This window comes from Monodelphis domestica, chromosome 3 (assembly GCF_027887165.1).
Source record: "Monodelphis domestica isolate mMonDom1 chromosome 3, mMonDom1.pri, whole genome shotgun sequence".
Taxonomy (NCBI): Eukaryota; Metazoa; Chordata; class Mammalia; order Didelphimorphia; family Didelphidae; genus Monodelphis; species Monodelphis domestica.
Window position 1 is genome coordinate 485,310,701 of NC_077229.1, and position 27,641 is coordinate 485,338,341.

Below are 27,641 nucleotides of genomic sequence, written 5' to 3' on the forward strand. Positions count from 1 at the left end.
AGAGAGGTTTCCAGCACCAGGCTAATAGAATCAAACACCATCTGCTGGATGATGAGGAAAACTGTGGGTAGAGTGCCACCGAGTACACGATTCAACTGGAAGAGAACATGAGAACACAGTCTCCTTACTTTGCCATTTCAGGGATGGGGTACGTAGGGCAAAAAGCACAAAACGTGCTGTGAAATAAACATCTTGAGATATTCAGTTGGATGGTTGTGGGGCACAGACCCCCAGAATATTGGAAGGGGGAATAGGACAAGACTGGTAGTTTCTGATTTTTACCAATTATTCTCAATTAAAAAAAAAAAGATGCTGAGTTAAATTATTCCTGTATGATTAAAAGAGTAAAACTTCAGTGCTCAGCACTAGTTAAGATCTTGATAGCCCTGTGCTGAGCAATACACATGAGTCAGCAAAGGAGCTCTATTCATTGTTTATTCTGCAGGTCTAAGATTATACTAACCTCTCTGATGAAAGATTTGTTCTTTAGTAGGTGTCAGAATCTCTATGGGTTCTATTTGTTTTTATTGACCTGTAAATAAATGTGTTCATTCTATGAGCCTTCAGAACCAGGTGCTGGCAAGGGGAGTGGTGATCACGGTTAGGATGCTATGGGAGAGATGGTCTCAGATTCTGAGGGGGAACATGGAGCCAGAGAAGTGGGAAGTCCCCTAAGGTATACCCAGGCCCTTGTTGAGAGGAAGGTACCTCTCACAGAAGGATTAACTCAGAATAAAAATGTTTATCTGCTCACTGAAATGTCTGATCCAATCACCATCTTTTTACTTAATTGTACACAGGCAGAAAAACAAAAATCAAAATTTTGCTGCTAGCTTGGCAAAAATTCTTACTGGACCCTGATAAATAAATGATCATTTCTGAAGCTTCTGTAGGTTACAGCGTCTTTAAATTATAGATCTAAATATGTTCTGGAATGATGATTAAAATCTCAACTTTGCTGACATCGAAACTGGGGCACCAAGGGGGCTAATGAGATTAGTTAAATAGCCCTGTGAGCAAAGGATAAATCTGTGAATAGGAGAAGGCTGACACCCCCAGTTCCATGCTTATTAGACACATCAAAATCTTCTGGTTGAACATGTAGTAAATGGGTGTTGTGGGACTGGTAGTTGATTGATAGATCCCTCAGCACTAAGTCAAAGCACTGTCCAGAAAAGTTCACACTTTGGGGAAGGGGGATGGGGAGGGAAAGATGAGAGCTGGGATAAGTAATTTATTCACTGACTAGAAGCTGAGAAACAGATTTGCTAAGCGAATATTTCAAAGCCCACTGGAATACTCACATAAAACATCTACTTTCTGTGCCTACCAGAGAGTGATTTAAATCCAGTTGGAATTTCTATGGGGAAAGAGTATGACTTATCAACTTGGTTCAGAGCCTCGTGAATGATTTCTCCATGACATGGACCATTGAACCCACAGAAATCTGAACTGTCCAAAGGAAAAAGAAGTTCCTACTAGCCCTTGGTTTCTTCAGTCATATCTAAATTCATGGAATGGGGAATGAAGGAGCATTGAGGAGAGGTTTGTCACTTTCAGTTAAGCATTCTACTTAAATAATGAGTATCTTTGAGAAGAAATATTTCCAGACAGCTGAAGTCTGTAGGGCTTCCTAAGTTATAGTCGAAAGACATAAGAGTGGATACTTATATAGTCAATTAAAGTTTGCAAAAAACTTTTTATGTATTATCTCATTTTGCATCTACTCACCTAATCAAGGCTAACTCTTGTAACTAATAATGAGTTGAAGAATATAGGAAGGGATTGTAAAGGTCACCCAACCCACCAAGCTCATTTTATTTCATTGTATAATAATATATTATTTTCCCCCAATTATGTGTAAAAATATTTTTAAACATTCATTAAAAAAATTAAGTTATATATTTTCTCCCTGGCATAGTAAGCAATATAATATGGATTTTTCATCTACAATCATGAAAAGCACTTTTTCATGTTAGTCATTTTATGGAAGATATCTTAAATAAAAAAGGAGAAAGTGAAATATAGCATGTTTTGGTCTGCATTCAGTCTCCACCAGTTCTTTCTCTGAAGGCAGATGGCATTTTTCATCATGAGTCTCTGGGATTGTCTTGGATCACTGCAATGTTGAGAGTAATAGGCCATCAAAAATATGGCTGTCACTGTGTATAACATTCTTCTGGTTCTGCTCAATTCACTTTGCATCAATTCATGTAAGTCTTTCCACATTTTTCCAAAATGATCCTGCTCATAATTTCTTATGGCACGATAGTATTCCATCACAATCATATATCACAACTTGATTAGCCATTTCCCAATTGATTGACAACCCTTATGTCTTTGCTACCACAAAAAGAGTTGCTATAAATATTTTTGTACAAATAGGTCTCTTCCCCCCCCCCCTTTTTTTTTAACACTTTGGAACATAGACCTAGTAGTTGTTGCTAGAGCAAAGGGTGTGCAGAGTTTATATCCTTTTGGACATAGCTCCAAATTGCTCTCCAGAATGATTGATTCAGATCACAACTCCACCAACAGGGTGTTAGAGTCCCAGTTTCCCCATATCCCTTCCAATGTTTCTCATTTTCCTTTTCTGCTATATTGGCCAATCTGATAGGTGGGAGATGGTACCACAGAGAACAACCTCATTTTACGTAATCTTACTAACCTCTTTTTGTATCTCCTTTATTTCTGAATATATTCCTCTCTCCTCTCCTGCCCATCAAACCATCTCTTGTAACAGAGAATAGGAAAAAAGGAGGGAAAAAGATCAGTTCAGCAAAAATCAACTGACACATTAAATGAGCCTGCTTGTATAGTCAATATTCCACTCTCATCATCTCCCATCTCTACAAAAAGGGGAGAAAGGTGCATTTTCTCATTTCTTCTCAAACTTGGTATTTGTAATTGGAGTGCTTAATTTATTTTTCCTATTTTTGTCATTTTGGATTTTATGTCTATTGTTTCTCACCAACCCCCTCACTTTACATATAGAGAAATGGAGGCTCAGAGAATTAAAGTGACCTTCCCTAGGTAATAAGTGGCAGAATTGGGATTTAAACTCAGACCCTTGAATTCCAAATCCAATATTCTTTTCACAGTAGGACAAAGACTTTAAAATTGAAAATGGAAAATGATATAGATGAATAACCATAGAAGACCAAAACTGGTATCTTAGATAGTTACTTGGGTAATTATAAATAGGGCTTATTAGGGAAGTATTTATTTTATAGACTATTCTCACAATGTAGCACGAGAGTCTTTTATCCGGAAGTGAGATGTATTTTTAAATCCCAGGATCACACTGTACCTGAGGTTTCCTTCACAGATATAGCTTAGTGTGATAGAAAATACTCAGAACCTAGAGTCTGATGACCTAGGTTTGAATTCTGGCTTTCAAGGCTTTTTAGCTCTGTGATTGAAGACTCCTTAGATTCTTTCAATGAGCCTCAGTTTTTTAATCTGTGAAATGGGGGAAAATTATACCATCATTGGTGACCTCACAAAGTTATTGTGAGGAAAATTGTAAATCTTAAAGCACTGTGACATGTGTAATATATTATTTTTTAAAATTAATTAATTTGTTTATTTATTATATTAAAGTTTCCATGTATCTCCTTCCTTTCTCCCTTCCCTCCTTGAACTAGAGAAGACATCATTTGACCCCAAAAGAGTATATATAAAATGATGTCTTGCTTGTTTCTCTTTATCAGTTCTTCCTCTGGAGGTGAACATACCCAAGTTATTCTTCAAACTATTTCTGTTGCTGTATATAATGTTATTTTGGTTCTGCTTGTTTTACTCTTCATAATTTCATGGAGGTCTTTCCTTTCCTCTAATTTACCAGCAAGTATGTCTAGTCTGCTTTGGATACCTTCCCCCAACCCTTTTGCTGCCACCAGCAATGTTGGGCCTCTGACATATCTGGATTCCTTCACACTCTGCTGGCCTAGATAGGAACATTTCCTTGAGTCCAATGGAGACAAAAAGTCTTGTTTTCCAAAAGAAGTGAGGTAGCATAGGGAAAGTAAAAGTTAGCACGCGCACACACACACACACACACACACACACACACACACAATTTTATCTTGATTTAACTAGTTTTCCCTGTAACAGAAATAGGAGATGCCTTCAAGCCTGGGATAGGCATCTATTAGTCTCTCCAAATCCCTCCATCTTTATGTGTAACACTGTCTTCGATATTCCAATGTCTATAGGACTTGCTTCATTTAGGTCCTACTAATTCTCCTTCCTTGGTTTTCTTTTCTTCTTTTCTTTTTTTCTTTTCTTCTTTTCCCTTTTCTGTCTAAGGGACTAACTTCCTATTGCTGGCTCAGACCCACCTGAACAGAGCTCCTGTGTAATAAGAGGTTATTTATTTCAAAAGTTGCCTCTCCCCAATGAGGAACTTTTCAGAATGAGGCTTACAAAACTGCAGGATCATACAATAATTGATCGATTTCCCTCTGAGTACATAGGGAAGGAGGGATACTTGTTCACAGATACAGTTTCCACAGGACCATTTTGCCTCATTTCTAGTTCCACGCCAGACCCTGACTATATTTTGTTTAAACATTTCCCAAATCCTTAGCTTCTGCCTGTTTAATCCCCATCTCCTTTCAGACTACAGAGAAGTCAAGGTCAAGAAACTTTTTTCAGAAGGCAGAGTAGCCACTTAGGTGAATGGAAGGAGCAGTAAACTGACTAGGACATCTGGGTTATGGTGGCTACTCTGCCACGATATAGCTCTAGAATGTTGGGTAAATCACTCAATGTCTTGCTCACTCAGTTTCTTCATTGGTAGAATGAACACCAGAAGGTCTCTAGGATGCTTTTCATCTCCAAAGTTCTTTGACTGGTTTAACTTGGATTTCTTGGATCTTGTCACACATATTCTGCTTCTTGGTAAGGAACCAGAATTAATATAGCTACAATTTTGGAAAAATTTAGTTGAGAGAAGGAAAAGAGAAGAGTGAAGCAGGAGAGAGATGGAAAGACAGACTGCGAAGGAACAATATTTCACAAGGGGAATAGTATCAGATAGTGGAAAGGATTTCCACTTCAGTAATGGAGAATTTTGAGCCTGGTTATTGGCAGAGGGAAAGGAGACTGGGAGGGGGGGGTGGGATTGAGCAAGATCTCAGTCAGAAGCTAATGGAAAGAAAGATACAACTAGAGGGATTTGTTTCCCAAAGGAGAGACACCTCTTCTGCAGAGGAATGGGCAGGGAGAACAATGAAATCAATATACCGAGTTTTTGAGTGGAGAGAAAGGTAGTCGAAAGAGCTTGTGCCAGACAGGTTTAATATCATAACAAGGAGAGGTCACTGGTTGAAACTGGAAGAGATGAAAGGGATTAGGAGTTTAAAGGAGGGAGGAGAGAGGAAATACCTTTCCAAATTTATTTTCAACTTAAAATTATTAATAAATATATGTCTAATATTTAATAATTTACCACTGCCAGGCTTAGCTCCTTCATCAGTAAAGTGAGAGAGATGGGCGGCATAAGGTCTGGTCCAGCTCTAAAATATTTATGAATTTAAGAAGAACGGGGTGAGGGGGTGGAGACTGGAATCCTAGAATTCAGACCCTACCACGAGGTTGAGTTCCTGTTCCTATTTCTGGTGCTTTTTCTGCCAGGCTGGGAGCTAGCCCTATTTTGATTTTCTCTCTTCATAACTGTTCCTATCTCCAGATTTTTGCTTTTCTCAGAGGTCCCCGCCATTCCTTGGAGCCTAAAGGAGTTCTGCCCTATGCTAAGTAGAAGAAGTCAGAAAGCCACCGTAGCCCGCTCGGTCTCTGCTTCCCTGACTTTGAAACCCCGGGGTGGGAGGAAGCACCAGGCAGCTGCTACCCGAGGCTGGGGCTGGGTGAGGTTAGGAGACTGGGGCCAGGTTGGCATCTCGCCAAGGCTTTGCCTGCAAGTCATCCCTACTCTGGCCACAGGAGGGCAGGGAAGAGAGCTGGAGCCGGGGGTGCCCTGGGAGCCGACCAAGGCGTCTGCAAAGGGAAAGCATGTCTGCCTGCCGGCCTGCCTGTCTGTCTGAGCGTTTGTCTGTGTGGGTCTGCGTGTGTGTCAGTCTGTCTATTTTTCTGACTGCCTGTCTTCTGTCTGTGTCTCCGTGTGTCTGTGTCTATCAATCTGTCTTTCTGTTTGCCTGCCTGCCTGTTTGTGTCTGTCTGTATGTCTGTTTATCTGCCTGCCTTGTCTGTTTCCGTGCACTAGTATCTATGTTTGTCATTTGTGTCTTTTTGTTCGTATGTCTGTCAATCTGTGTCTTTCTTCCTGTTTGTCTTTGTCTATGTGTCCGTCAGTGTCTGCGTTTCTGTAAGTTTGTGTTTCTGTCAGTCTATGTGATTGTCTTTCTGTCTGCCTGTCTGTCCGTCTGCTTGTCCGTTTGTCTGTCGAAATCTTCAGGCTTCCCAGTGTACTGAGGGCAAATGCGAGATAGCTGAGGCCATTGCGTGCCTCCTGTCCCAGAATGCTAGAGTTTCTCGGAGCTGCTGAGTCGGGTGGAGTTGGGGTGGAGGGGTGGAGGGGCGGGAGGGGGAGGCGGTGTGAGGATGAAGGAGGGATCCTCAGGGGCAGATGGAGCAATAGGAATCCGAGGGAGGGATAGAGAAAGGGGAAGAAGGTGAAAGTCTTGACTGGGGCAGAAGAGCTTGGAGGAGAGAAATTGCCCAAACCTAGGGGCAGCCCACCCAGCAAGGCTTGCGCTTCTCATTAAACGCTTTGCACTAAATCCAAGTCCCTCCCCTCAGCCCTCCTGTTCCTTTTTAGGGGATTCTCTTGGACCAACCTACGTTGCTCAGGTCCCAGCCCGGATTCAACGATTCCATTCCTTAAGGGTAAATTTCAGTTGTCCTTTCTATAGCACATCCCCTCCTCATTCCCTCAACTAGCATATAGGAACAGACTAGATTGAGAGCTGGAAGGAACTTTAGTAAGCATTTTGATTCCAACGCTCTCATTTTACAAAAGAGGAAACCGAGACCCCAATATAATCCTGTGTCCTGGGTTCAATGGTTTTCCGGATTTTTTTCTCCACATTTTATTTAACCGGAGATGTCAATCTACAAATAATTATTAAAATATGGACTGTGGAGCCATCCTGGATGCCAGGGTTACAAAGACAAAAATACAGTAGTCTCTGTTCTCAAGGAATTTACATTTGGGGTGGTGGACTCTACAAGTACACATATAAGTAAATACATGGGGCAAAGTAAAGGAGAAGAACTTATAGATGGGGGGTTATTTTAACAGGAAGAGAGTACTGGGGGAAGTAGGAAAAGCCTTGTGTAGGAGGTGGCATTAGAATTGAGTTTTAAAGCTATTTAAGGCAGCTAAGTGGTGCAGTGGATAGAATGCCAGGCCTGGAGTCAGGAGTTCAAATCCAGCCTCAAACACTTACTAGCTGTATGACCTTGGACAAATCACTTAACTTGTTTGCTTCAGTTTCTCATTTGTAAAATGAGCTGAAGAAGGAAATGGCCAACTACTCTAATATCTTTGCCCAGAAAACTCCATATGGGGTCAGAAGAATCAGCTATGATTCAAAAACAATAAGAAGCATTCCAAGAGTGGGGTATAAAAGAAGAAATATCTTCCAAGGAATGAAGATGGATTGTACAAATACTAATTCATTTAGCAATTGACTTAATTTTTTTGGTCTCTATTAAAAAAAATAATTGCTCTCTATCTGGCTTCATTAGCTATTTGCTTTTCATTATTCCCAGACCCTACCTTCTCACTTCTTTGTACCTTTCTTCCAGGCCATCTTGGCATTCTTCCTCTGTCACCCCTGTTGTTCCTAAGGGGTTCCTAAGAACCCCTAATTTTTATCAGAAAGGACAGAGACTCAGATAGATAGAGAAAAGGAGAGGGAAAACCGAGATATTTAAAGAAAATTCTTTCTTCCTGAGATAGCAACTACAGCAAATATTAAAATACTGGAAAAATAGTCATAAACCACCAAGTCAATATATGAGGGAGAAAAACATCCACCTGAAGGCCAAGGGTCAGAGAGAATTAGAAACGTATTTTTAAAAAAGAAAATACTTGGCCTCCTTTTCCTCCCTCCTCATTCCATTAACAAATCATATCAACTGAATCTAGGTTAGAAGAAAGAGGTGGAGGAGAAAGTCTTCAGAATTTTTTTCTCAGTCTCTATTTTTCTAAGGTGCCTGTCAAGTTAGCAAGGAGAATCTGTCTACACACACACACACACACACACACACACACACACACACACACACACACACAGACACACACACCTGCTTCTGGATTATTAATATAGTTAATCCAAAAGTTGATCAAAATATTGCCAAAAATACTGATGAAAATAAACCAAAATTCACATAAGAGCTCACTCCTTCCTGACTCCTCTGGTTCATTGCTCACCCTATGGGATATAGTCAGGAAGATCCTTTTGCTAGATAGTCTATGGGAAAGGAGTTATTATTAGGCCTTTCAGGCTAGGATGTCTGATGCAGTTGACTCAGTGATTCAGGAGTTTGTTTTCTAGTTTGTTGATGTCTAAGGCTCCTTGCTATCCCCTTTCCTTTCTGCTAATCAGCTTTGGTCCATTTTACTCATTTATTAACCCCTCCACCAGAGGGTGGACAAGAGAAAGAAAAGGAAATAAAACTAAAATCAGCAACTATTTATTAGGAGTTCTAGATCTAGGTATATATTCATGCATATACATGTGCCACATATAAAAATGTGGGGCTGGGTAAAATGAGATTTTAGATAATCTTTGGCTTAATTTTATATGTATTTTCAAAGCCCATAATTTTCATCATGCTTAAATATACAAAATCAATTAGATGGCTATGTGTGTGTGTGTGTGTGTGTGTGAGAGGGAGAGAGAGAGAGAGAGAGAGAGAGAGAGAGAGAGAGAGAGAGAGAGAGAGAGAGAGAGAGAGAGAGAGAGAGAGAGAGAGGGAGGGAGGGAGAGGGAGAGGAAGGGAGGGAGGGAGGAAGCGAGGGAGAGAGGGAGAGAGGAATGGAGGGAGGGAGAGAAGAAGTGAGGGAGGGATAAAGAGCATACTATAAATTAGTTGGATCAGAAAAGGCTTCATGTAGCATTTGAGATGGAACTTGAAGGAAATCAAGGATTCTAGGAAGCAGTAGTGAGGAGGGAATACATTCCAGGCATGGGAGAAAACCAGTTTAAAGGGATAGAGACAGAAGATAAGAAGTCCTCTTTACAGAGCAATGAGTAGACCTGTATAGTTATATTGTAGTGTGTAGAGACAGATGAAATACATAAGAATATTGGAAAGGTAGGAAGGAACCAGGTTGGGAGGAACATTAAATGTCAAAGGAGTTTATATTTGAACCTTAAGACAACAGGAAGCCATTGGAGTTTATTGAGCAGGGGAATGATATGATCAGACTTGCACGTTAGAAAAATTACTTTGGGAAAAAAACAACTAGGAAACAGAGTGAAACAACTTTCAAGAAAAGAAAAACCCAAAAGGTAGGCAGAGAACATCTGAGGGACTTGGGTGAGAGGAAAGCAGAGTCAGCAAGAGGCTGTAGCAAGGAGGGAAGAGCAAACCAAGAGGAAACCACACCTCCCCACCCCACATCTGCTGTCACGTGTATGGAACCTAAGTTCAAGCCAACACTCAAACCTTAATATCCTGCCTGGGAAAATAGTGGTCCAAGTCAACCAAAATTTCAAACCTGAGGAGAAGAAAAATTACTTTGGTATTTATGTGGAGGACAGATTGGAGTGGGGATAGGTTTGAGTTAGATAGGACAAATGGGAGACAGATATATAATTCAGGAAAAAAGGTGATGAGTTTGAACAAGGGTGGTAACTATTTGAATAGAGAAGAGGGGATGTATGTGAGTGGCATTGTGGAGACAGAAGAGACAATATTTGGCCACTGACTGGATATGTGAAGTGGCTGAGAGGGAGGAGTTGGATGAGAAGGATTTGAACCTATGCTGAATTTTTCTCAACCATAATGGGAAGTTCAAAAGGGGATGGGTTTAATGGTAAAGATAATGATTATGATTTTGGACATGTTGAGTTTGAGATACCTGACATATATTTCTGAAAGTCCACTAGGTTTTAGAGGTAATGCAGTACTAGAGTTTATACAAGAGACTAGAGAGAACTGGTAGTCATCTACATAGAAAGAGTAATTGAACCTATAGTGGTTGATGAGATCACTAAAGAAAACAATATAGAGAAAAAAGAGAAGAGAGTCAGAGCAGAGTCTTGTAGTATACCCATAGTTAGGTGTGGCATGGAAGAATCAACAGAAAAGACTGAGAAATTATCAAAAAGGTAAGAGGAAAATCAGGAAAAAGGAGTGTCACAAAAAGTCCAGAAAAAAGAGAATAAATACAAGGAGAACATGGATAATAGTGCTGAAAACTTGAAAGGTCAAGGAAGAAAAGAGAGGAAACTTTTAGATTTGGTAATTTAAGGATAATTAGTGATTTCGAAGAGGCAGTTTTTGGTAACCAACAGTTGACTTGTATGGATGGAAGCCATATTGGAGAAGACTAAGAAGAAAGTTGGAGGGGAGAAAGTTGTAGAAAGAGGTGACCTTTTCAAGGAGTTTGAGAAATAAAAGAGAAAAATAGGATGATATTTGGGATGGTGGGATTTAGTCAAAATTTTAAAAGATGGAGGAGAATTGGCTTACAATAAGCATCAAGGAAAGAGGAAGTAGACAGGGAGAGACTGAACAACAGAGAGATAGGTGGGGCAATCTGTTGGAAAAGGCAGGAAAGGATAAGATCAAGAAGACAAATAGAGGGATTGGCTGATGTGAGAAGGGTTGTCTCTTCATGAGAGACTGAGGAAAAGAAGGAAACAATGGAGAATAAAGTCAAGGGGATGAGGAGGAAGAAAGAAGATGAAGTTCTCAGTGAATAGCCTTAATTTTTTTTCTTATAAAGTATAAAGTAAAGTCCTCAACTGAGAGTATGAAGAGAAGGGATATTATTGAAGACTTCAGGAAAGAAAAGAAAGTTTGAAACAGCTATTGTGGAAAGTGGGATAGAGAATTCATTAGGGACAGTAGAAAGACCATCTTAATGCAATGAAGACCCTGTTGAGATTAGACATTAATCTGCAGAGGACCTAGTCAGCATAGCTGCCAGATGTTTTCCAGCTATATTCAGTAACATGTAAGGAGAGCAAAGGAAGATGGGTGATGTGGTAGTTCTGTGTTTTGGTTTGACAAGGTGTGAGCAAAGAAGCAAGGGATAGTGCAGAGTTTTACTTGTTTGCAAAACTGTCAGGATGGGGAAGGGTAACTAGAGTAGGTATGATGGCCTGGTAAATGCAATGGGGATGAGAGATTGCAGATCACAGTGAGGATGAATAATAGGTTTGAGAGCAATAAGGCAAAAGGAAACATTGAAGGCAAAAAGGTGAATTAAAAATTGGAGGCTATTCAGTTATCATTCAATGCCTTGCCATTGAACTAAAAATGTACCATGCTATTTAGTAGTAGGAGACTGAAAACACTTTGACCTCCAAAGCTCATGTGGTGTCTTGAGTTTCACATAACCTCTTTGCTTAATCTAACTGTTCTTGGAATGAAGAACCATAGCCAGATAATAATTCAAAATAGCTATATTTTAGAGCTATGGTTAACTTTCTCCTAGAAAAGCACTCTCTCATCTTTGTCCCTTTGTCTTGGCTCTATCTCTATCTCTGTCCCCTTCCCTGTCTCTGCTCCCCCCGCCCCCCAGAGAAATTGGTTAAAGCTATTAATGCTATTGTATATCTAGCAGTTACTAATCTAGAAAAGATTCTAGTTCTGCTTCAACATGACCCCCTCTAAAATGATTTAAAAAAAATCTAAAACAGTGTATTAATTTTAGCCTTCCATAGGGAATGTGGTATCAGAAAATGATGCCTTAATATTCCAGTACTGTTTCCCTTTTAGAACATAAAGTCCTTGAGAATAGGGGTTATGTCACATTGGCATTTCTGTCTCCAGGGTTTAGGACAGTGTATGTCATAATTGCTTAATAGAGTATATTCCATTTCTTCATTCATGCATTTTAAGATGATTTCAATCAGAATTTTGTGTACTGAATAAAGAAATTAAGTTGTTTTAATTCTCTATAAAGACAACTAAAAGGACATACTTCAGTATTTATCTGTCGGTGAAACACCATTTCAATACATCGGGGGTCCATAATTTAATGGGCATGAGTGCTTCCTCCACTGACACAGATCTCAACTCCTCCATGTTTTAGTAGAAGGTCTCTGTGGATTGCTAGTCATTGATGAATGTGCTGGTCCATCTGGCAATCAGCATCTCTGCACTCCATGAGGTTGGTCTTTGAATGACTGAGTCATTTTGTTACTGGGCCCATGCCTAAAGCCTTTCTAGTTCAGAAAAAAGTAACTTTTGCATGGATGGTTGAAAGATATCTTTAGACTTTATTTTTATTTTTGCCAAAATGGAAGATTTTTTTGAAGAGAAAGAAGAATAACCTTTAAGCACCCAGGGTACCAATGAGGCATCAAAGCAGGACTTCATTGGAGGAGAAAAGTATTTGATGGAACAGCTGTGATTGCATAATGCATATTGTATGTTCTTTATAAAAACTATTCATAATAGAAAGGAATGGATTCAAGGTTGTTCAGTGGGGGATATGCCTGTGTCTCAAATAGCCTCCTCACCCACACCTCACATCCACATCGTCACCAAGTCTCCTTTGAAATTTCATTGTTTTGTTCCAGATGATCCACTTACAATTGCTCTGGTCCCTAGAATTTGAAAATCTTTGCTTCGGACATCTACCCAAACCCACCCCTACTTCACTTAAAAGATAACCCCTAGTAAACCCTTTGTCATTAACATTGTCTTTTCTTTTATTGACTTCTGAGAAGTATGGAATGAATCCAGATCACCAACTTCATACAACCAATAAACCACAAAAATGTATTTTAAAAAATGTCATATTAAGCACAGATCTTTTCAGACAATGTCTTTGATTCTTTGTCTATGAAAATATGCATAACCCATATGCTGATAGGAGTAGCCATGGTTTGGGGAAGCCTTATGGTTTCTTCCATTAGTAACATTCACGCTTTAGAAGACTGACTTTGGAGGAACCTCCCTAAGCTATTTCCTTAAAGTCATGCCAACCTGGGGGTGGTGGGAAAGGGAGATGCTACATAAATGTCTACACAGAGGCCTCAGTTAGACTAGAGTGTATGCTTTGGCCATATATGGTGAAAGGTAGATTTTCCCCTGGGGCCATAGACTAGGAACATGTTAAAATGCATATGTCTCATTTCCCCCTCCCAAGAAGCTGGCGTACAGATGTGAATTCTGAGTATTGGGGTGGCAGAAAAGCAGCAACTGTCTATAGCTTACATACTTGTAGGTTGCTAGAATGTGAAAACTTAATGTACGACATTTGGAATAAAGCCTCTAAGATCTTTTGACATATTGTTTTTTCTTTTAGGTGACATCTTAAAACAAAAAAGAATGAAGATTTAAAAGGGAAGTTCAATGACTCCCCCAGACTCAATTTTTTTCTTTATCTTATGGAGCCCCTTCAAAATCAAGAAATTCAGCCATTTATACTTTCTCAGCTCAAAATTGCTGTCACTTGAGATGTTTTATGCCACTGAATTTTGTTACTGACTCCCTGTAGCACCAACCATTCTCGAACTCACTCATGTGCTGCTGCTTTTTATAACCTGAAAATTATTTCCACTCAAAAGTGTCCATCTTTGTAGGAGACCTAGGAAGAAAGTAGCCACCTGATTTGTAATTGCGTAATTGGTACTTCGAGATAAGATTCTAGGTTTTGCTCCTAAAGGACACCCTGAGGAAGGTCATTAAAAAAAAAAGAGTTAAAAGTTCTATTGAAGGGTTTGGGGTCTGATGAGTTAGGACCAATTTCTTAATTCTTATCTAAAGTAGAGCCTGGACAGTTTACGTTATAGTTCATATGGTTTTTTTCTCCCCTCAACTCCTGAAATCAATCTTCTCTGAGTACCTCCAGACTATTAGAATGTTAGGAACACTCTTTATAAAGAAGACATTTTTTTAAAGGAAATTTGAGGGGGCTAGTTCCTCAGTTCAGATGTAAAATAGAACCTGGAAGCCCTTCCTTATCACTGCTATCTTTTCCCATCTCCTAAACTCAATAATCTACAACTTCTACCAGATCATTAGAGATTTATACTCACTATAATTTATGTCAACTTATATATCAAACAAAACCCCACCAGCAATTTGGCATTCAACTGCTAGTGAAATCGAGAATGTTTTACATTAGCTGCCTCGCTTTAAATTATCCCTCTGAAATGATTTACTGTGTATTACAAATTCTTATATGGCATTTAAAGTTAATGATTAGGCAGTGATATATCAAAAATATGATTAGCCACATATGGATATTTTACAGAATTTTCTTCTAAAAAAGATATCCTCTTTTTTTTTTTAAATCAAAGAGGTGACACTTTTAAAAGAGAAAGCAAAAAAGGGAAGTATTCTTCTAATCTCACTTCTGTCTTTCCTCTTCCTTAAATGAATTTCTTTTGCTTCGTGGCTTCGTAGAGCAGAGAGTGCTAGTGGGTGGTCTGATACTTATAAGAACTGATAGTGTCAGAGATCCCTGGAGCATTGAATCTGAACTCAAGATGTAGAAATCCTAACAAAATATGAGCCCTTTCTCTGTTGGTGGTAGTGCCTGACTCCTTTTCGTGCCCCAAGAATCCAAGGCATCAGTGTAGCCTTTATCATTTCTGTGTTGAACTTTAGTCATCATCTGAGAAGGGGAAATGGGACCTACTTTAGCACTTGATGTTCAATTTCATTTTACAGGAAGAAATACGATTGCCTCTTTTCTCCCCTAAACCGAGTTCTCTTCTTTTTTCCTGCCCCTGCCTCCCTTTACTGTGGGTTCTTGAACTCAACTATTTATGATTCATTTCATGAAAGGCTGGGCTTTCCCTGGGGGTACTAAACTAGGTCCGGGGCCTCAAGAGCATTTACTGACTAGGAGCAATTTTGCTTCATGTTGTAAAACATAGACCCTGTCAATAGAATACAACCTGTAATAAACTATTAAATGAGGAATTTACAACAGCTAGTTACTAACCTGGTGAAATAATGTTGTGACAAGGCTGCCCTTGTCAGTCATCAGCAAGCATCACATGATTGATCTCAAACAAAGGAAAGGCTTGAATCCACAGAGGCTTCTTTGCAAATAGCCCAGGGATTGCCCAGGCAGGGGACTCTCATCTAGACTCCATCAAACAGAGCAAATCACCAAAGCGATAGAATAACAGCAACACATAAAGTTTGTCCTGATTGCACCAAAGAGCACCTGTTGGGGAGGTGGAGTTTTAATTGTGTATTGGGGAAATGTTTACATGTTTTAATGACTTGTGACTCTGAATCAGGTGGGAGTGCTTTATGGGAGTGCTCTGGTGCCCAGGAGGCTAGAGAACACTTAAGAAAATTTGGGAGCTGAGTCACCCCATTTAAATGGATTCTGCTCATTCTCTTCCTTCCGGTACTCTTGCAGGGTCACTCTCCTTGGCACACGCTGCTTCTGATTTGGAGTTGATGATTTTTCAGATATGGCAAATATATGAGCCCTTCTCAGGGTTGATGGGGATGGGAACTCAATTCAAGTCAGCACTGACAGGCACAGTGCAAGGTGCTGAGGATGCCAATGTCAACATTTTTTAAAAGCTGCCCTTGGCAGCCAAGTGGAATAGTAGGGTGTAGCATCCGGGAGATCTGAGTTCAAATCTGACTTCAAATACATACTCGTTATGGGAGATGAGTGTATAAGGTGTTCAGGGAGGAGTGGTACCTCTGGCATGAGGGCTTGCCAAGTCCTTTTCAGGGCTTCTCATTCATTCGCCTTTGGGGTCCACTTATCACTCAGTTCTCCCAGTGGCTCCAAGAAGCTGTAGCATGTGAAAAGGCTACAATCTGGTAAAACTATCTAGACAGACAGGCTAAACCAAGTTGTGGGTAACTAAAAGGCTTCTCACCCATGGGGGAGTTAGGAGAGTATCTACCTCAAGCACATGAAGACTTCCCTGGCCAGAATGGGCAGATGAGGTCATTTTGTTACAAGAGTTCATTAAGGTGGCTGATGGAAGGAACCCTTAGATGTCATCCTCTACATCTCAGGCCAGTATCCGTTTTCCTGACTTTTGTCCCTCAATGATTCTGGAAGAGAAAAAAGAAGTTGATGACTTTGTTCAACTCTGCCTTAAATTCAAGTCATGACATCATCCCATGATGGCTTTGGTGCTCTTCAAAAATGAAGGACAAGGGGTAGCTCAGTGGATAGAGTGCCAGGTGGGGAATAAAGAGGACCTGGGTTCAAATTTGATCTCAGATACCTCCTTAGCTGCAGGTCCCTGGGCAAGTCACTTAACCCCGGTTGCCTAACCCTTGCCCTTTTGTCTTAGAGTTGTTACTAAGACAGAAAGTAAGGGTTAAAAAAAAGGATAAACAGCCACAACAGGTATGTGACAAGTAACAGCCTCTCTTTACCTCAGATTCCTCCACTGTAGAATGAGGATGATGATAATAGCACCTACCTCCCAGGGTTATTTTAAGGATAAAATGGTAGACAATGAGAGAGACATCATAAATACTTGTTTCTTTGCCTCAAAAAGCTTACATTCTTCTGGGGCATGAGAAGGTAAAATATGTACATAGAGAAATAAATATGTATTGTGCCCAAAATAACAACAATAATAGCTAGCATTTCTAAGCGGCTATTATGTTCCACATGCTGGGCTAAGCATTTTATAAATATTTATCTCAGTTGGTCCTCACAGCAAACTTGGAAGGAGTACTATTATTGCCTTCATTTCGGAGCTGAAAGAATCTTGAAAGGAAGCATCTTGAGGTACCTGTGAGCAATATGGCCGAAGATGTTGTGAGCTTTGTCATCAAATATATAACTAGTTGTACATGTAAATATGATATGCTGATGTTCTACCAGATATATGTTGTATTTTACAATGTCAGAAGTTCCTCTCCTTCTCAGATCTAGGTATACTATTCAAATAGAGTTTCAAAAGGGAAAAATGAAAACAAAACAAAACCAAGGTCAAAATCAGAATAAAGCTTTAGGTGATACCATTTTTTAAAAATCCTTTCCTTCTGTCTTGGAATCAATACTGTGTATTGGTTTCAAGGCAGAAGAGCGATAAAGGCTAGGCAATGGGGGTCAAGTGACTTGCCCAGGGTCACACAGCTAGAAAGTATCTACAGTCAGATTTGAACCCAGGACTTCCTGTCTCTAGGCCTGGCTCTCAATCCCCTGAGTCATCCAGCTGGCCCCAGGAGATACCATTTTTACTCTTGCTCTAATATAATACCAATCATTTCCTAAAATTGTTCCAAGCCTCTATTTCCAGCTTTGGAAATTCAGGAAGCCTGTGTCAAAACAATATCTAAATGAAGCACGTATCTCAATGAAACACAACAAATGCACTTTCAGTTGCTCTAATTATTGCTTTGTAAAAATGGAGTGAAATATCTTAATGGGAAATTCATTGTCATTATCTAGAATCCTTAGTTTTTACCTCCTGAGGTGCTGTCCACCCTACCTCCCAATTACTTTTGTATTCATTTTTAATGTTTATTTTACATGTAATTAATATTTTGTGAAAGTCATCATTCAATGGATAGAGATCTGGGTTCAAATACTGGTTCAAGAATATTAGCCGTGTGATCCTTGGCAAGTCACTTAACCTCTGAATACTCCAGGCAATTCTAAGACTAAAAGATTCAGAGCAGTTGTTCATCTCCTTTGAAAGAAGGGATTTCCTCATCACCCTGTTCCCTATACCAACAAATCCATAAGTCTAGCCTAAAACCCCCCAACAACTTATTTCCCATATACTTACATGAGTATGTGTCATCTCCACTGATAGAATTCAAGCTCCTTGAGGGAGGAACTATTTAATTTTTTACTTTGTATCCTCAAGTTATATAGGGTAGTTAGGTGGCTCAGTGGATAGCACTCTGGGCTTGGAGTCAGGAAGGCTCATCTTCATGAGTTCGAATCTAACCTCAGATTCTTGTTGGTGTGTGATCCTGGGCAAGTCACTTAACTCTTTGCCTCAGTTCCTCATCTGTAAAATGTGCTGAAGAAGGAAATGGCAATCCACTCGAATATCTTTGCCATGAAAACCTCAAATGAAGCTGAACTGAACAATAAATCCTCGATTTATTTGTAGTGTCTGTTACAGAGTAGGCGTTTACTAAGAACTTATTTAATTGATCTGAAATAGATTGTTGCCTAGTTATTGTGTGTTTAGAAGAATGAATTTACAAGAAAATGTGTGGCATTTTTATTTAGAACTAATTTTCGCTGCTGTCTCAGAATACACGTGTTGAGTCAGTGCAGCATAGTAGACAGATCAGGGATTCAAATCTTACCTCTGTCAGTGGATTAGCTCAGTGACAGTGGACAAGTCACTTAGGACTCCATTTAACTCCAATCAGCTGGATTACTCTAACATTGAAGAAATTGCTGTAGAAATGAATCACTAACATCATAATGTTTTTTTTAACAAGAAAAAGGAATAAAATAATTATTTGTTATTACTTAATATTATCATCATGCCTATAGGCATGCACCTAGGGTTCTCTACCAATGGTTTTAGGGCAACTAGGTGATGCAGTGGATGAAGCACTGGAACTGGAGTCAGGAAGACTCATCTTCATCAGTTCAAATCTGACCACAGGCACTGTATAGCTGTGTGACTCTGGACAAGCCACTTACCGCAATCTGCCTCAGTTTCCTCCTCTGTAAAATGAGCCAGAAAAAGAAATGGCAAACCACTCCAGTATCTTGGCCAAGAAAATCCCAAATGGATCATGAAGAGTCAGACACGGATGAACAACACTAGCAAGCAATAGCTTTAGACTTTAGCAAGACATTTTCCCCCCAAGGGTTTTTCACTATACCATTTGAAAGCCATAAAATGTTAGAGCTGTGGTTTGCAAACCACAGGCAGAAAAGAAACAAATGAAGCAATAATGTTATCTGCCAAAGGAATGCTAATTTGTATTAGCACCTTTGCTATGCTTCACTGTAAAGTATTTTCCAATATTCTCAGTCCATTAAGCAGGCTTCTTTGACATTTGTGCAAAGTTAGGTGACCTCCTCCCCCAAAGTGCCCAGTAAATCCAGGGCTATAAAACTATTTGCTGAGGGTTATTTGAAAGTAATAGGACACAATAAAATGATGATCTTTTACGAAACTATTAGCTTTGAGTCATAATATTATAACGACGACCATCTCTCTCCTCACCCCCTCCAGAAAGTTGTATGTGTTACATCAGCAATCATGTTGTCAAAACAAAACGCATTTTTGACATGTAAGAAGGAGAAGTCGGATTTAGAGGGAATTCGTTAATTAAATGCAGAAAAAAGGAAAGGAGACGTTGCTCATTCTTGCTGTATATATTCTTCTTTGGTGATTGTCTGTAAATAACCATGGCAAAGGCGACTCAAATCAATGGCCAAATGATGGAAACTCTGTTGGATTGAACTGTTGAAAGCTTATGTGAACTTGTCAGAATACCAGAAAACTAAAACCCAATAGAAAGCATGGTTTGCTCAAACATTGTTCCAATTAGCACCTTGGCACTCTGTGGTTCTGCAAATACAAATAAATAGAAAACGAAGTCCCCCTTTACCGTCACTCCCATTTCCCTCTCTACCCACCCCCCATCCCACAACCCCAAACTCCAAACTGGGTGGCAAAAACATAAGCAAAAGCAGGGTTCCGCTGTTCTGAGATGTCAGGGCTGGTGAAGGGCAGGCCTGGAGGACATCCAGAGATCAGTGGAGTATCACCAAGAGTTTAGGGAACAATTAGGGGGGTGTTTTAGGCCATTTCATGGTCACTGATTGACCACTCCTCACCACTGACACATCTGTCTTTCTGTGAGGACAGTGGTTTTGGGGAAATAGACCTGCTGAGCACAATGCCGTGGAAAAAATGAGCCCAACTTTCACTGGTGTTTAAATCACTCCCCAGTAGCCTGTTCATGCTGAAAAGAGCAGCTTGTTTTGTGTCTAAAGCTGGTTTGCTTCTGACTGAGGCCTGGACTCTTGGCTCAGGACCCATTCTGTCCCCAATTGAGCCTGGAACAGCTTTCTCCGGCATGTCATAGGCACAAGGGAGTTTAGAATCTCCTCAGTCTTCCCCAGGAATAAAGACCAAGTCAAGTCAACAATGCTTACTATCTGCCAGGCACTGTTCTAAGGACTGGGAAAATATAAACAGAAAGAAAGATATGGGAGTCCTCATGGGAGTTTACTCTGAATTATGGGCACAATCAACTCTACAGATTGTTGAAACATCTAATTCTACGCCACCTTAAACCCATCTTGGAGAGCCCAATTTCTAGAACTAGTCAATTCTAGAACTAATCTAAACTCTTCATGTAAGAGTGTGGTTGACTCAGGGTCAATTGAACACATTGGACCTATTAACAATAATAGGGAAACCTCTCCCCTGGTGCTAGCCAGAGACTATGCTCACATATATAAGGAAATCTGGTTTGCCTTTGACTTGAAAAACAAATTGGGTATTTCTTTAATTCAATATACTTGACTCCCTAAACCAGTGATGGTGAACCTTTCAGAGATCAAGTGCTCAAACTGTAATCCTCATGACACACACACAAGCCCCCAGGCTTATCCCAGACAGGGGAGAGAGGAAGTACTCCCAATGGGCTGCTGGGCAGAGGGGTGGGTCATGTAAGTAAGAAATGTCCTCAGGTACATGGAGATGGGGAGGAGAGCAGCCCCCTCTGGCACAGGTACCATAGATTCACCAACATGGCTTTAGAATATCTTTAAGTAAACTGTGCCATCTGGGAAGACATGTATCCTTACTATTCTGCTAAAAACAATCTGACCACTGATCTCTGGGTTGTCAGATTCAATGTTCCCCTTTAAAAAAAATCTTCCTTGATCTCTCTGGAGCATTTGACACTGTTACAACTCTTCTTCTTAAACTTCCTTTTTCGTAGGCTCTCCAGGCATTCGATTTTTGTGGTTCTTCTATCTCTCCTCTGATCAATTCTTCCCCATCTCCTTTGCTGGTTCCTTATCCTCCCACAGCCTTAAATGCAAACATCCCTCTTAGTTCTATCTAAACCCCCCCCCCCCCTAGAGTTTTATTGATGGGTTGTCTTTTTTTTCCATTACAAAGAAATTTTGTTTTCCATTTCAGATAGATTTTGTAATACAAGTAGGTTGCTTCCACTTTATGAGAGGTCTCTTGTAAAAATGGCTAGTAGTTAAGTAAAACTAATAATAACAACACAGTGACCTCATCTGAAATGCATGCAACATTTCACATTTATAACCCTCCCTACCCATTTTTTTTAATTACAGGAATCTATTTCCCCAGAATTGTCCTGGATTATTGCATTGCTGCTAGTAGAAAAGTCCATTACATTTGATTGTACCACAGTGTATTGGTCTCTGTGTACAATGTTCTCCTGGTTCTGCTCTTTTCGCTCTGCATCAATTCCTGGAGGTCTTTCCAGTTCACATGGAATTCCTCCAGTTCATTATTCTGTTTGGGATTTTCTTGGCCAAGATACTGGAGCAATTTACCATTGCTTCTCCAGCTTATTTGACAGATGAGGAAATGGAGGCAAACAGAGTTAAGTGATTTGCCCAGGGTCACACAGCTAGAAAGTTTCTGAGGTCATATTTGAACTCATGACGATAAGTCTTTCTGATTCTAGGTCTGATTCTAGGTCTAGGTCTAGCTCTATTCACTGTACCACCTAGCTGCCCCTCCCCAGATGGGCAGTTGGGTAAATCAAATGGGTTCTGGGCTAGGGCCACAGAGAGGCTCTTGGCTACTAGGATCAGGGCCTCTGTTCACCTTCAAGAGTGACCTTGTAGGCAAACCCAATCTGTATCAGCTAAGAGGGTCATTTTTATTTTCATTTGACTTCAATAACTTTTTATTCATTTTTTCCCCTCTAAGTAGAGCTCTGGATGGGGGAGGAGAAATATATAGTTTATGCAAGACTTAGTCTCTGCCCACCAGAAGCTTATAGTCCATAGGAGAGTGTAAGCAAGTCACAAAGAGGTTCACAATTTATGCAAAAAAATACATCAGCGAGTTAAAAATAGCAAGTATTGTGAGAGGCTACTCAGGGAATTAATGACTTGTTCATAATTCTGTAAAAAGCAACTTTAAAAAATCACAACAGCACACAAAGAAATTAAGAGGCAGAAGTAAATGTAATAAAGCATAACTATGTGGCTGGTCACCTCAGCCCCCATTCCTCCACAGATGTATGGAGACTTTAGCAGAGTCCCTTTCCAAAGTACTCTTCTAGACTAGAGGCTAGAAATGCTATAGTTTGGGGGAGAGGGAGGGAGAGGGAAACCCTCTTATAAGTCAGCTACACAAAGAGGAGGAGAAAGAAGAAGATTGGGCCCCAGATTTCACTGAGTAGTTTAAGCTGGAAACTGCCTGTGGGAAGGTCACCTAGCCTCAATCATCTGACCTTTGACCCCAACCAACTGGTGCTTCCTTTTTCCTAATTCTAAGTCAGAATAGTCAGTCAGAAATGGACCTCTTCCTTGGCTGAAGCTGGTCTAATCAAAATTGGAATAGATGTGTTCACATTCCCTTACCCAGAATATCTGTGATTATCCATGACTGAATTGCAAACTGTGTGCTAGCAAATGTTTAATAATTTTCAGTGGGAAAATGTATGCGACAAGTTTTAAAGTTTATTCTGCATTATTCATATTTTCTCTTTCACTTTCTTGACCAAATAATCAACAACAAAACAAAACAAGCCCCAGATTAAGATCAAATTAAATCAGAATTTGCTCTGTTTGCCAATTTTCCATGTGTAAATACAGTAAAAATGTAACAATTGGCTTTCATGAACTGACTTTGTTACATAATAGTGTATGTAGTAAGCCTTCAGGAACAGTTTTGATCACTACTATCAATTCTGCTTAGCTTTCATTATTCATACTAGAATGATAGCTATAGCCACAGAGCATGTAGCTTAAGTAAACTTTTTTCTCTTCCTTCCTTCCTTCCTTCCTTCCTTCCTTCCTTCCTTCCTTCCTTCCTTCCTTCCTTCCTTCCTTCCTTCCATCCTTCCATCTTCCTTCCTTCCTTCCTTCCTTCCTTCCTTCCATCCTTCCATCTTCCTTCCTTCCTTCCTTCCTTCCTTCCTTCCTTCCTTCCTTCCTTCCTTCCTTCCTTCCTTCCTTCCTTCCTTCCTTCCTTCCTTCCTTCCTTCCTTCCTTCCTTCCTTCCTTTCTTTCTTCCTTCCTTCCTTCCTTTCTTTCTTTCTTTCTTTCTTTCTTTCTTTCTTTCTTTCTTTCTTTCTTTCTTTCTTTCTTTCTTTCTTTCTTTCTTTCTTTCTTTCTTTCTTTCTTTCTTTCTTTCTTTCTTTCTTTCTTTCTTTCTTTCTTTCTTTCTTTCTTTCTTTCTTTCTTTCTTTCTTTCTTTCTTTCTTTCTCTCCCTCTCCTTCCCTCCCTTTCTCTCTCTCTCTTCCTCTTTCCTTTTCTATTTTTTCCTTCCTTGCTCCTCTTCCTTTCATCAAACACTTACTGTAGCCTACTATGAACAATGAATCATGCTAGTCTCTAAAAAAATAAGTGAACTATAAAATACAAGTAAATTCTCCTTGTCCTTATGGGCTCACAATCTGATTACAGTACTTTGCAAATCCATACCTTTTATCTTTCACACTGTAATTGCCCAAAGGGCAAAAACCTGCTCTGGTTTGAGCTCAGCAAGAGAACTGGCTCAAGTAGATGCTTCATGAATGCTTTTAAAACAAACATTTCTGATGGAGTACAAATTAAATTAAACTCCTTACTTGTCCAAATCTGATTTCTTTTAGACATGTTTTGGCTTCTAGGTTCCGAGTCTATGGAATATGCATAAATTGCATGGTCTTTATATGTTGTTGAAATCATAAATATCTTTATTATATGTAGAATTCATGTGTTGAAAATTAAATCTCTCCCTCAATCTTAAACCTTCTAGATTATAGCAGCCTCCCCCCCCACCATGATAAAGCAATTGGAGAGAAATTGGGGATGATGGGAGAATTCATAACCTCATGCTACTGAGTAAATTAAAATTTGCAATCGAGTAATAGTAAAAATCTTTTCATAGAGCTTAAATGTTTACCAAGCATTTTTCTTACAACAGTCCTACAAGGTGGGTAATGCAGGTATTTCTGTTTTACAAATGGAGAAACTGAAACTCACAAAGCCTATATAGTCACAAGTATCAGAGATGGACTCTTAATATCAGATCAGCATCTTAAATGTGTTAGAAGAAATCTTAGTGGCCATTTAATCATGCCTCTCTCCTCTCCTCATTTTATAGCTAAGCAAACTGAGGTCCAAGGGGTTAGTAGCAACTTGTAGATCCAAGATTCAAGTATAGATGCTTGATTCCAAACCCAGGGCTCTTTCTCTTATGTTATACTGTCTGTTTATATGGTCTCCTCCACTCCCTTTCCCACCTTCCCTCACCATCTTTCCAAACCAATAAACCAGTGATGACTTTCAAACTTGGAAACTCTGAGAGCATGGGTTATTCTGCTATCTCAAATGCTACAATTTATTCTTTGGAATATACCAGTTCAATTTAGAGTACGTCCTAAATTCTCTCTTTTTTTCTGAGTCAAATTTTTGGGGTTTTATTGGCATAGGAACAATAGGTAGATGAATCTTCCCTACACTGTGGGAGAAATTATCTTTTTTCCCTTTCATTCATAATGTTCCAACCCATTCAAATGAGCAGTAACTCAGTCTGTTGGCCAGAAATGCTAGACAAAGCAGATCTTGAAGCAAATAATAACTTTGCTTCTAATTAGAAAATGCCCTCCTCCTAAGTACTCAAGTCAGGCTGTGTACATTTTAACAAACACCGAATGTTGGATTCTCTACCAAGTTAAATACAACAAATGTTTGTTGAATGACTATCACTGTGTTTGTTTACTTTGGGCAAGTGCCCAAGTAGCACCCAATACCATATTTACACTGCCCACCCTGACTTAACCTCCTTCACAGGCTGTCTATTATTTCTGGGGAAAAAATGCAAACTCCTCTGCCTGGCATTGGAGAAACTTCACAATTTGGTTTCAACTTACCAAAGAAAGTTTGTGAAGGATGGTGGAAAGAACACTAGATTTGGAGTTAGAAGATCTCTGTTCAAATTCTGTGTCTAAATACTGACCTCAGACAGGGTACTTAATTTCCCCAGACCTCAGTTGCTTCATCTGAAAAGGGAAGAGGTTAGATCAGCTTATCTCCAATGTCTCTTCCAACTGCCTTGGAGCCAATACACAGTATTGATTCCAAGATGGAAGGTAAGGGTTTAAAAAAGATTTTTTATGCATTAAGTCAAAATGTTCTTGGAGTACTTTGTCTGGATCTGACCCATCAAATTCCAATTTGTGTCATATTTATTTGAGTACATGCCTTACCCTACTCTATTAGATTGTAAGTTCCTTGAAGGCAGGGGCTATGCCCTTCAAAAAATGTATAGGGTATCATTCAGTCCAGGAGTTCTTCAAGAGCCCACCATTTCCCCCAACTACTTCCTATTCAAGTCTACACATATTAAGTCGTATCTGTGGAGACCCTGGCCTCAAACTCCAGAAGATCTGGATCCAAGTCTAGCTCCTGATACATCCTAGCACTGTGACTGACTGGGCAAAACTAGATGACCAAAAATTGCTCCCCAGTCTCTGTGTACAGAAGGTGGTCATGTGTGCAATCTGTCACCTACATGTTAAGAAATGGAATTTCTGGCATCATGAAATTCACATCTATAGAAAACACCAGGGAAAGTGTCCTTCCTTGGGCTCCTTGCATGTGCTCCTTGAGGGCTGCCTTACCTAGTCCACCTCCCCTGCTCTCTCTCTCCCAGAGGTCTCACCTAGATTCGGGGTGGGGGGCAGAGTGGAAGTTACCCCAAACATTGAACAAAAAGGTTAAAGACCATTTCTTAAGTATCTTCCCTTCCTCTTGGGACCAAAAGCCCCTTCTATTTGTCGCTAAATCACGCCTGGGGGAGGCAAGGGTGCTTGTATTGAGAAGGTGCTGGTGAGGGGAGTCTGGGATCCAGCTGCTGACTTGGGGAGCTCCTCCTTTCAGAAAACTCTTTTCTTGTCGGATGTGGTTTCTCTTTAATGAATCACTTATGCCGGCGTGTTCTCTGCACTGTCGAGTGGTGTAATTTTAGTCCACTGTTGTTTGGCTGAGCTGTGTAGCTTGCCCATCTTCCCTTCCCCCTTCTCTCTGACTCCCCCCTTCCCCGCCCACCACCACCATACGATCCCCATTTGAAGAGAGAGCAGACAAGAAAAGGAGCTCTTTGGTAGACAAGGACTAGCCTGCGGGCCACCAGCAGAGTTCCCTTTGCACAAGGCGGGGCTCACTGTGGGGGACTGGGGAAAGGGAGGCAAACTGGGGAGGGAGCCGACCTGCCCTTGATCGCCTACCAGGAGCTTATAAGTATGGAGTCTCCCTCTGGCCTAATACCATTTTAGCCTGGGTTAGGAAGGTAAAAAAGAAGGACTAGGAGATTCCTTACCTGCCTGGCCCCCAGCAGACCTGAGGCAGGCAGATTCTCTAGAACTTGGAGATTAGAAAGGGCTGTGGAAAGAGAGGGGAGGATCAGGTATGGGATCTGAGAGACTGGCACAAATAGGCCCCAGAGAGTAGCAGCAGCGCCTTGGCTCTGAACCCATCCAGTGCCTTGTGTCTGGGTGGTCCAGAGAGGTGCTCCCTCACGCCATATTTCTTTCAGCTTGGCCCTTTCTTCCATTTTCTCATCCAGAGGTCAGGGAGTGCTGGGATAGCAGATCACTCCCTTAGAATCAGCCACCACCCTCCTCATTCTGAGTTGTTCCAGGGGTGTTGCCCATTTTTTAATCCCAAGGGAAACTTCTTGCTTGCTGGAGAACTGGTTCAGACCCCTAGACCTCGCTATAACTTCCTCCTCCCCCTCTTCTTTTCTCCTCTTCTCTTCTCCTCATCGTCCTCCTCCTCTTCCTTTCTTCCTTTGGTTCCTTGAAGGGCGGGCCTGGGGTCTCATCTCCCAAAGAAACTTCATGGAAATCACTTATGCCAAAGGCACCTCAACAATGGACAATGCTTGGGATTCTGGGCCTGTATGTCTTGGCTCTGACTTAAGTTCGGTTGCATTTGATTCGGATTCAACTGGAATTTCCATTTCATGGAAGATATTGCCCAGGCCTTCCCTCTAGATTGCAGCTGTCTGTGGCTCAGACCACCCTGGGGTTCAATGTTCTCCACCCACTGGCCCCCCAACAACCAGCAAGATGGGGCGGCCTCTCAGCACTCAGGAAATGAGAGGGTGTCCTCAAATGCTCATATAGGCTTAGTATATGCTTATTGATGGATGTTACTCTGTGTAGACAATGATGTTAAAAGTTACATGTATCCCTGGAAGCTACTTGTGGTTTGGGCTCTTTAGGTGGATTGTGGAGGGGCCTCCTCTTCCAGCCTACTCTAATTCAAGGAGTGTGTGTGTGTGTGTGTGTGTGTGTGTGTGTGTGTGTGTGTGTGTGTTGGGTGTGTTGGGAAGGTACA